The sequence below is a fragment of the Carassius gibelio genome, chromosome A7, assembly GCF_023724105.1.
Source record: "Carassius gibelio isolate Cgi1373 ecotype wild population from Czech Republic chromosome A7, carGib1.2-hapl.c, whole genome shotgun sequence".
NCBI lineage: Eukaryota > Metazoa > Chordata > Actinopteri > Cypriniformes > Cyprinidae > Carassius > Carassius gibelio.
Window position 1 is genome coordinate 37912121 of NC_068377.1, and position 12290 is coordinate 37924410.

The following is a 12290-nucleotide window of genomic DNA, read 5'->3' on the forward strand; positions in this document are numbered from 1 at the left end:
TTAACAGTAACAGATAATGTTATATGAAGCACCATTACTTCAAACGAGTTATACTTGAAGCCTGCCCTCTGAGAAATCCTGAAAACGTTGTTATAAATTGAAGCAACACCTCCACCTTTGCCTTTTAGACGTGGCTTGTGTTTATAACAGTAATCTTGGGGGGTGGACTCATTTGAAATAATGTAATCATCAGGTTTTAGCCAGGTTTCTGTCAAACAGAGCACATCTATATTATGATCAGTTATCATATTATTTACAAAAAGTGTTTTCGTAGAAATGGATCTGATATTCAACAAGCCAAGATTTATCATTTGTTTATCCGTTGTGCATTTGTTTTTTATTTGTTGAACCTCAATTAAATTGTTAACCTTAACTTGGTTTGGACATTTTTTTGTATTTTCTTGTTCGGGGAAGAGACACAGTCTCTATAGTGTGATATCTAGGTGAAAGAGTCTCTATGTGCTGAGAATTAGCTGACCTTTGTGACGGGAAGCAGCTAGCAGATGGTCGGTTTAGCCAGTCTGTCTGCTTCCTGACCTGGGCCCCAGTTAGTCAAGTATAAACACTAAGACTATATGCCATATTTCTAGAGAGAAGAGTGGGGCCACCCCAGGAGGGATGAAGACCATCTCTTTTCAACAGGTCAGGTCTGCCCCAAAAGCTCGTCCAATTGTCTATGAAACCTGTGTTATGCTGTGGGCACCACTTAGACATCCAGCCATTGAGTGATGACAATCTGCTATGCATCTCATCACCACGGTAAGCAGGGAGGGGACCAGAGCACATTACAGTGTCTGACATCGTGCTTGCAAGTTCACACACCTCTTTAAAGTTATTTTTAGTGATCTCCGACTGGTGAAGTTGAACATCATTAGCGCCGGCATGAATAACAATCTTATTGTATTTATGTTTAGCATTTGCCAGCACAGAGATAAACTGTACATGTGGCAAGAAGTGCAAATAACAATAGCAGGAGAAGCCATTACTCACCGTGCTTGATGAAATATTCTTACTGCAGTTGTTTGATGAACTTGTGAAAAACTGGAGCGAGAGAGAGGAGAGGAGAAAAGAAAACGCTAATGACAAGCTAACGAGTGCTAACGCTTTGCAGGTGTACTGCACTCACGGTAAAGTGAACGATCAAAGTTAATCTGATAAGATTGATCGATAATATCAGAAATATGGTGTGAATTAAGTTATATTTTACCACTGAAAACAAACAAACAAACTGACAGTGATAGTAAGATAAAGATTCCAGAGAAAAAATAAAACAAAAACATCTACACGGAGCTACGATTAGCTACCGAAGGCCAACAGGAAGTAGAGAAAACACTGTCCAGCAGCGACACCCGCAGGCAGCATTTTGCATCTTGAATCTCAATTCGTACAGCTGAGTCTTAGCTCATTTTCAAGAAACATCTAAAGACTCATCTTTTTCGCCTACACTTAACCAACTAACACTAGCACTTCTCCTTTTCTTGTCTATTAATCTATAAAAAACCTGGCTATGCGTTCTGTACTGGACTAACTGAGACTTGTCATGGCACTTGTATACTGTTGTTGTTGTTCTCTTGTTGACCTGACTGCTTCTATTGTTCTCATTTGTAAGTCGCTTTGGATAAAAGCGTCTGCTAAATGATTAAATGTAAATGTAAATATTGCGTGAGAACTTGCATTATAATAGTAGTAATACTAGCAATCATATCTGCCCTGAAACTGCGTCAGCAACCGGGTCCTTTTTAGACTTCTGGGTCCTAACAATAGGCGTGTGACTGACGCCTGACTAAATAACAACAGCGATTAACCATTACACACATACTAGAACTGTATGAACATTAAATAACTGGCCGTCATTTTAGTACAATGATGGATCATTGTTTACATTATCAGTCATCTGTTACTTCAGAGAACTTGTACACATCCCTAGTCCTACTATGTATGTATAAATTGCTAGGGTTGTTGTATTTCTTAAATATAACAGTTAATTTGAAATAACCCAATTACTTAATTCAGTAATTCTTATTCTTTGGGATTTAAGACAAGTCTGGGGTTGTCCTAAATTAAAGAAGTTATTTACAATGATTTTTAAGAAGATTATTTTTAAGTTCTGTCTTATTTATTTATTTTTATTTTATTCTATATAAAATATATTTTTAAGAATATTTTTTTGGGAATACACAATATTCTGAACTTTTTTTCTTTAAAAAATAGTTTATACAGTTTTCGTGAATCCGGCCCAAGACTCTTAACGGCGATTTTGACGTGAGAGTTGTTCTTCTCCACATCGTAGTCAAGACCAACATTACTTTCTCTGATAATGGTTTTGGTTTAGTCATACATGGTGTCTCACTTAGCTGGAGTAATATTACAGTAAACAGAGGTAAGGCCCACCCAAATTAAGGCTGGTCGAACAACATCCAGTCGACCTGTTGGGGTCATCTGGCTGCAGAATCATGTCTGATCTTCTTGCAAGTGTTTCATAAGTACATATTTATAAATATGCAATCATTATGTGTCTCAATTATTATAATTCGATAATGTTTGTAGAGATTCGATAACCATAAAAATGGTAACATCTCTAATATAATCATAGCATCAATGTTCACAGTCAAAGTGAGTTCTGCAGATGCTTCTCTCATTTTGTGGGTTGTTTCTATTGTGGGCCTAATTTTTCTGCAGCCATGTGGAAAAAAACTGTTACAATACACCTTGCATTGTCTTCTTTGGCTCATCACTGAAGACACATCTTTAGTTGTGCGTTGCTGACTTGAGAAGCTGCTTGAAGTGAGAAAATGACAGAAGTGTTAAAAGAGGCCTAATAAAGGTTGAGCTGGTGGTTGTGGTTTGACTTCTGCTCTGTTTCTGCTCTATAGTTTTAACCAGAGCGAGGAAGATAGTTATTCTTATTCTTCATCTGTAGTTTCATAAACCTCAAAATACTACAACAAGGGCAAAAGATTCCCAGCAACATGTTCATGTAATTTTCATTTACTTCCCTTCTTAGAAAATATGTTCAATGTCACATTGAAGAGTCTCTGTTTTCTTACATTTATATTAGTTTAAATTCATATTGCTTTATTGGCATGACATACTTAGGTACTTAGGAATAAATGTAAAATAATTACTCCTAAACATTTCAAATATTGTACCAAGACCCCAATGATCTTCTCAGGTCAGGTCTAAGCCTGGTCAAACAACATCCAGTTGACCTACATGCAAATCGCCTTTTGGGGTCATCTGGCTGCAGAATCATGTCTGATCTTCTTGCAAGTGTTTCTCAATCATTATGTGTCTCAATTATTATACTTAGTTTATTTTTGCAGAGATTTGATAATTATAAAGATGGTAACATCTCTAATATAATCATAGCATCAATGTTCAAAGTCAAAGTGAGTTCTGTAGAAGCTTCTCTCAGTTTTGTGGTTTGGTAGGTGATGTACCTTGTAGTGCAAACCACAACATTTTGTGGGTTGTTTCTATTGTGGGCCTAAAAATGGTTCTGTAAATGGCCTGGATCTTCTCAGCTGCTCTCACTATGCGTTGAAGAGTCTTTCGGCAGGACGTGTTGTAGTTGCCATACCACACAGTGATGCAGCTCGTCAGGATGCTTGATGGGGTGTGGGGCTCTAGTTCTCTTCAGTTTGAGGAGGAAGTAGAGAAGCTGTTGTCATTTATTGGCCAGTGCTGCATTGTTGTCTGTCCGGGAGAGGTCTTCTGTGATGTGCACATCCAGGAAGTTGGTTCAGAGAGAGATTGTAGTCACTGCACCATCCGGCCAGGTGGCTCACCTTGCTCCTGTAGTTTGTCTCAGCTAATGAGACCCACCACAGTCGTGTCATCCACAAACTTAATGAAGAGGTTGGAGTTGTGTGACGGTGTGTAGTCGTGGGTCAGCAGATGCCGCGTTTCCACCGAAATTACCCGGAAAATTTTTACCAGGAACTTTTTTCCCCCCAGACATGTTGCTTTCTGCGTTTCCACCGCGGTGTAAAGTACCGGGAAGATTAGGCAAATAGACTGGTGACGTAGGTCCGCGCGCGTTTCTCATTACAAAGTACCGCTGATAAAAAAAAAAAAAAAAGTACGCTGATTTTGGACGTGCATCATCGGTAGTTAGTTCAGACTTTGTGCATTCGACTGGGGAGTGTGATGTCCATGACGACGCAAGTCCGGTAAATCTATAAACAGCAGCGTACTTGATAACTTCAGTCTGCTCGTCTTGGCTACTACAATTTTCCTTACTGTATATTTACAATAAAACGAAATAGGATATAAAATACCACTGCCTCCTTTGGTTTTCATTTAAGCATAATAACAGCTGCAGAAATGTACTTAGTTCAGGGATATGCAGCCATTACAATAAAACGAAATATTATATAAATTTGCCTTTTTTATTTTCATTTTAACATATAGATAAATTGAATACATACCAAAGAAAACCTGCTATATTTACCCCGCAGCTGAATTATATTTTATGTTTAACCACTAAAGACACATCAGAGCCAGCGGCACATATCAGAAGGTCTATTCCAGGAGAGGCTGCTCTCTGCGGATACATGAGGACTGAGCTCCCGCTGATCGAGTGGAGCTCACCGTCTATGAGATCAGCGAAACACATTTTTAAATAGGCTCTGTCTTTATAAATAAACCACAGATTTGAGTTTTAAACAACTTCATTTTAGCCTGAAATACTTTTAAAATTACATTTCATGACACAATAACAGTAATATTTGAAAATGATCCGAATAAATGGTGTTTGAACTCAACCAATGCTGCGTGAACTCAGATGGCTTTGGCTACAGCAATTTTCCCCTCAGTATGTTTACAATAACACGAAATAGGATATAAAATACCACTGCCTCCTTTGATTTTCATTTAAACATAATAACAGCTGCAGAAATGTACTTGGTTCAGGGATATGTGTAACGTTATATACAGCCATTACAATGAAACAAAATATTATATAGACTTGCCTTTTTTATTTTCATTTTAACATATAGATAAATTGAATACAGACCAAAGAAAACCTGCTAGATTTACCCCGCAGCTGAATTATATTTTATGTTTAACCACTAAAGAGATATCAGAGCCAGCGGCACATATCAGAAGGTCTACCCCAGGAGAGGCTGCTCTCGGCGGATAGATGATCACTGAGCTCCCGCTGATTGCGTGGAGCTCACCGTCTCAGAGATCGGCGAAACACATTTTTAAATAGGCGCTGTCTTCATAAATAAACAACAGATTTCAGTTTTAAACAACTACATTCTCGCCTGAAATAGTTTTAAAATTACAAATCATGACACAATAACAGTAATATTTTGAAAATGTTGATACGAATAAATGGTGGTTGAACTCAACCAATGCTGCGTGGACTCAACCAATCAGAATGTTTAGCGCCAAAGTCCCGCCCCCGAAAGTTCCTGAACTTTGAAAAAGTACCACCTCGCCAGCAGGGACTTCTGAGGGGCATTTTATTTACCCGGAACTTTATTTAGTTCCTGGTTCCTGCGGTGGAAACACACCAAGTACCAGGCCAAAGTCCCTAGTTCCTGGGTAAAGTTCCTGCGGTGGAAACGCGGCTAGAGTGAAGAGGAGCGGGCCCAACACACATCCTTGGGGGGCCCCAGTGTTCAGTGTGATGGTGCTGGATGTGTTACTGTCGACCCGTACTGCCTGAGGTCTTCCAGTCAGAAAGTCCAACAGCCAGTTGCACAGTGAAGTGTTGAGCCCCAGCTGGACCAGTTTGTGAATGAGCTGTTTATGGATGATTGTGTTGAATGCTAAACTGAAGTCTATGAACAGCATTCTGAGTCCTTTTTGTCTATATGTGTGAGTGATGCTGTTTTGTTCCTCAAAGCAAGCGAAGAAGGCGTTCAGCTTGTTCATCAGGGAGATGTTGCTGTCACAGGTCTGCAGTGGGGGCTTGTAGTCCGTAATGGTCTGTATCCCCTGCCACAGGCTCTGAGTGTCTCTGCTGTCGCTGAAACAATGGGCTATCCTCCTGGAGTACTGTCTCTTAAGCCCCTTTCACCCTACGATTCCGGCAAACACACGGGTAAAGTGTTCCGGCAATGGGTCGCTAGATTTTGCACTTTCACACTGCCAGGGATTACCCGGGATATGTGCGTGCTTTCAAACACAACCCGTAAAGGTCCCGTAATAACAGGTGACATCAGGACTTGACGAAAACATTAGGCTTTTACTGAAGCAAGCAAACGATCTCTGCGTCAGCGTGGAAAGTGAGAAACTAACTGATCTCTGCTTCATTACAGTTTGCACATATTTTTAACATGCGTCATCACTACAACACGGCATTCGATTTGGCTTTTGTTCACACAGTGCTAACCCCAGGATTGAGCACGGCAATGTTACTAGGTCCCTGACCCGGGTTCAATGCCGGAATCAATCAACACCAAGTGTTTGCTTTCACACAGAAGGTGACCCGGCAATGTTCCGGTAATATGCAGGGTCCGACGTGCAGTGTGTAAAGGGGCTTTACCCTCTCTGATGCCGCGGGACAGGTTGGTCCTAGCTGTCCTCAGGCCCACCTCATCTCCAGCTTTGAAGGCAGCGCTCCACGTCTTCAGGAGACTGTAGACCTCTCCTGTCATCCACGGCTTCTGGTTGGCCTGGACAGTGATGGTTTATGTGAACGTTACATCATCAATACATTTGTTGATGTCGGCAGTGACAGTCTCTGAGTACTCTTGGAGGTCTGTGGTGTTATTGTATGTGGCAGCCTGCTTCAACATATTCCAGTCAGTGGTGTCTTGTCTTGAAGAGCCTTTTACGACCCTTCAGGCCACACTTGAATCTGTTTGTGAACTGGTTTGGTGACTTTAATGAGCGGTCTGTATGCAGGCATTAGCATGGAAGTGATGTGATCTGAGGCTCCGAGGTGGGGGAGGGCTTTGTAGGCTCTTCTCTGTGTTGTGTAAACAAGGTCTAAAATTGTATTACCTCGTGTTGGAAGGTTAATGTGTTGGTGTGTTTTTGGAAACCCACTCTTTAATTCTGCATGGTTGAAATCCCCAGCTATGATGAGAAAAGCATCGGGGTGTGCTGTCTGCTGCTCACTGATGAGCTGGTTCAGTTTATTTAGTGCATCGTTACTGTTACTGTTACTGTTGCTGTTGTTTGGAGGAATGTAAACAGCAACGAGCAGTATGGCTGTATATTCCCTCGGTAGATAAGAACGATTGGCACTTAATAATCATAAACTCCAGCAGGGGTGAGCAGTGTTTGCAGACCAAACCACGCATCATTGATGTGAACACAAATACCTCTGCGCTAACCCCTCTTCTGCTTCCTCTCACGCCGCTTATTTTGCCTCCGCACAACACCGTTCTGACGGGACAGAGAGAAGCCCCTGCGTGTGGATGTGTCGCCATCTTGCATACATTGTAATTGTAATTGTTGATGAGAGAATAACTCAGATAAGAGCGGGCCTTACATGAACAGAACTACATTAGAAGTCAGCTCATGATTTACTTGCTATTCTCTGATCTGTTCATAATCTGTGAGGCTTTGGCTGTGAACGAACAAAACAAAGAAGTGAGAGAACAATTACTGAACACTTTCTCTTTTCAAGGAGAAAAACAGCTTTAACAGCTTTAATGCAGTAAAAGAGTAAATATCTTCGAATGGGTCTGGTTTTCTTCCTATTTCTTCATGTATTTGTGTGTAGAGTTTGTCTCCTCCCTCATCTCTTCTTGAAGTGTGAAAGCAGGAAGTGTCTGATTTAGTTCAAACAGTCTGTTAATGTGTCAGTATGGGCTCCAGTGCACTGTCTCTCACACTCTGTGAGTATTTCATTATATTCTACACTATCTTCTGTTTTTAATACAGTATTCAGCTGAAGATTAATGCTTGTGCTGTGTGTAGGAGGGTCTATGAATCCACCGTCTTGCTGTTTATCATATTCTTTATTGTTCAGATTAATGTGATGATATGTTACGTGAGGATCAGATCCAGAGTTTGAGAGAACATGTATTTATCTGTGCTGCTTGTGAAAGATGGAGGCTCTGTGGACGTGTGCTTTTGCTTGGTTTTGTTATAATACACATTCTTCATATTTCAGGTAGTTCAGTTAATTCAGATGTATTTGTTTAATATGAGTTTGGTGTTGTGTGATATTGTTTCTTTAAATAGACTTTCTATTTTTCTATCAGAGACATCAAGAGTTTGAGAACAGTTTTCATCTTTTTTTTTAATTCTTTCTGCTAGTCTTATTGAAAATGAATTGTGCATATAGTCCTCCCAAAAAATGTTGGTTCGTTAAATCACTCTTTAAAATGACAGAAATTCATTGCGGAAAACACAGTCTATCAAACTTGTCACATTTGCCAAAAAATGATGCTCAAATGTTTCTCTGAACTAACTTCCGTTTTCTGAGACACTTTTAAAATAATTTTTAACCAGTTTATCTCAACATCATTTTTAGCAGATGTGTGAAGTCTGTTCTCAGCAGAAAAACCACAGCTGTAGTTCATCCTTAACATATGAACATGTTCCTCTAACACGTGACACTCAGAAAGTGTGTTCGGTCTTCATTTTGAACAACATATTTATTGTTTCTTAATATACTTCATACACATACTCACCGCTGGTTCACTTTAACTGAACTGAGTTTGGTTCATCTAAAATATACTTCATGTGAAAACACACTAAGTGTTCAGATTATTTCACAGTCACTATAGTGTCACAATTAACCCTTGAGCTGCTGAAAACCCTGTAACACATTTGAAGGGCAGCCCTTTCAAAAAGTGCGTTTAAATTAGGTTTTATTAATATTGAGATTATGGACCTCAGTTTTTGAGAGGAAAAAAAGCATTATTTGTGTTTCATTTTGTCACTAAGCACTAAATTATAAAAAATAATATGCACTGTTTATCACACTATAGTGTGTTTCAGGCTCAGATCAATGATGTCTGCAATCGATCAGTCTTTAAAAATAAATTCAAAGTCTGTCTCAATTGAAAGAAAACAAGGTGCCAAAAATATTGAATTTAATATTTGGTGATATAGAGCATAATAAAAGATTTATAAGCTATTTTTTGTAGGCCGGTCATTTTTGACCCGGAACACAGAAAGTGTAATAAGGTGAGGGAATTTTTTTTCCAAAAATTATAGAAAAAACGTTGTGAATTTGTAACTCTGTGAGAAAAGTCAGTAGGTTTTAGTCCAGTGTCGCAACATTAAGTTGTATTAAAAAAAAAATTATAAATTATAAATTCTCTATGATTCAGTGATGAGTCACTGATGAGAAACAATCATCACATTAATGTTCATATCTGCTTGTAATGTGTGTTTACAAGTGTGCAACTGTTTTACTACATACATTATATATATATAGTTTTTTTTATCTGTCTTCTGAACAACAATTAATTACTGTATTTGACTTTCTGCACGAGAACACACTCCAGCTTCCAGTATGAATTAAATATAAACTGCATGAGAGTGTTTTGCGCTCCTATAGACATGTGCGGTAATGCGATATATCATGGTAGGCAAGGCAAGGCAAGTTTATTTATAAAGCACATTTCGTAAACAATGGTAATTCGGAGTGCTTTACATAAAAGAAAGTAAAATAATAATGAAGAAAAATAATAACAAGAATAAAACAAGCAATTTTAAAACTTTTAAAATTATAAAAAAAAGTTACTTATTTAAAATGAATTTAAAACAGTTAGAAAATGATTTAACATAATAACAAATATTTAAAAAACAGTGAAAATATAGTGCAATCAGTTCAGACATTGCACAGTGCTCATTCAATAAAAGCACAGCTAAAAAGATGCGTTTTGAGTCTAGATTTAAATGTGACTAGTGTTTTAGCACATCTGATCTCTTCTGGAAGCTGATTCCAGCTGCGGGCGGCATAGAAACTAAAGGAGGACTCCCCTTGTTTTGTGTGAACCCTTGGTATTTCTAACTGACTCTATGCTAATGATCTGAGTGCTCTGTTAGGTTTATATTCAGTGAACATATCTGCAATATATTTCAGTCCTAGGTCATTTAGTGACTTATATACGAGTAAAAGTACTTTAAAATCAATCCTAAATGTAACTGGAAGCCAGTGTAAAGACCTGAGGACTGGTGTGATATGCTCAATTAATTAGTAATTAATTGGTAATTAATATGAATAATGTTGTTATCGTGGGCACTTCTAAATACCATGAATAATTATATAGAAAAATTATTAACAATTTGGAATGCATTTTAAGAATAATATTCCCATCAACTGGTCAAAATACACAACACCCCTGTTTACTGCTTGAAAGAGCGTGTGTTCTGATGTAATCAAGCACGCATGGGGAACACGTGAGAGACGTGCTGAATGAAAGCACATTCACTCTCTGACAGCAGATGGCGCTAAATAATGAAATGCAGCCGTTACCCTGGAAACCCCATAAATAAAGCAGCTGCAATACTTTCTAAAACAGATTTAAATAGACATTCAAATTTGAGGTTCTGCTATGGTGTTCATCACAGCGCCAAATACATAAATATTTAGACTTAATAGGCTATTGAAAAAAAAAATCTACACCATGCCCTATAATTTTGATTCTTTATTATTCATTCACACTTTACATTAGGGCTTCACTAGGTAACATTAGTTATACTACGGGCGGTTGAATGCTTGAATCTGATTGGCTGATGAACGTTCTGAGGTGTGACATTATTTTCTGGGAAATGCACAGTGAATGTATTTCCAGGCAGCTCTCTGACCGCATCACAGTTCCAGATCACTTCACATAGTTAACAGTAATAACGGTCACGCAGTTTGCACAAAAAGTGTTGTCAGCGCTGCCCTGACGATTTGATCAGTTAGCAACTTACAGGCTACAGATGACATTTCTCACTAGTGAGGTAATAATAGCACTGTTTAGAGACGCACAGAGGTACATTAGCATTCACACAAGCATATTTTAAAATATTGACCCAAAAGAATCATCTGTTCACGAATCGGATCATGAACTTCTATTACCGAGTCAAAGATGATCTATTATTGAACATCTGGAATAAATAAAGACTTCAAGTTCATCTGTAAAACACATAAAGCTATCGTTTGAGTTTATAAACTTCTATTCCATGCATGATTCGTATGGATCTGTTAATTGAATGCAAAGTGTGAGTTCTAGAAGAATGTATGTGTCGTGATGAGCATGTATCGCTCACTAGGAGTCGCTAAATGAACTGCTGCTGCACGCAGGTTTTTTTTTCAACGGAGGACCAGTTGCCCTATTGGTTAAAATCCCCAAACTGTATTGGTTAAAACCTCCAAACAGTGGCAGATGCGTTATGTTGTGGTGGGCTGCAGTGGGCCAGAAAGTCCAGGGCCACTTTTTGGTCCCAGTCCCTGTCTCAAGCCTCCGTTACCAGGATTGGAAGAGATGCGTTAGAGAAGTCCTACTCACAATAGCAATTTAAGTTCACAAACCGGATGAATCCCTTTAAATAAATCATCGGATCGATGTCTTGAGGGGTGGTAAATGTAGTTTATTCACATCGTGACCACATCACCACCTCGGGTGTGCATTATTTTTCTAATAATTCAGCGGCCCGTCGTCAATTATTCCTTGCTTAATTCATTAGTCAACATAAACTGCCAATGAAAAAATTATTCTGAACATTCATTAATCTTAGATATTCAAATATTTAATAATACCGTATTACGTGGTAAAAGCATGAGCAATTAATCACAACAGGAAAATTTGATACCGGCGTATCCCTAGTGCTCCATAATGTTCACATCGGCTCATTTCTGATACAACTAAGACGCCGGGTCATTCATAAACTATTTTGTCTCTTTAATTTAAATCTAGACTTTTTCACTCTGTCTCTTGAAAACCTCGACCTGAACACACTTGACTGAAAACGTGTGTGAGACAAATGTAGATTTTAATAAAAGTATGTGGAGTGGAGGGACAGGTTGAGTGTATTCTAGACCCATGCTGTGAGGACATTGTGTGTGTTAAATGATGGAGAATATCCTCCATAGGTTCTCATGGAGCATCAAAACAGAGAAACACTTTCAGCTGAAACTCTAGACATGTTTCTGTGATCTGCATTGTGTTGAACCAATGGAAATGATTCATATCTGTTTCTTCTGTGTTTAGTGCTGATGTCCTTCATCCACTCTGGACTCACTCGAGGTATTGTGCTCTACTGATTAACATTTGATTTATTAAATATGAATAGTGTTGTACTAGTTTATTTGTCTACATGGATCACATGAGGATCACACATTTGTCTCTTTGCTGATAATTCATCTCCATATTTTGCTG

General features: G+C 38.6%; 1 protein-coding gene across 1 annotated transcript in view; it reads left to right on the forward strand.

Moving 5' to 3' along the window:
- LOC128017541 (basement membrane-specific heparan sulfate proteoglycan core protein) overlaps positions 1-12290 on the forward strand; it is a 1082135-nt gene that overhangs the window by 773428 nt on the left and 296417 nt on the right. The window lies entirely within an intron of this gene.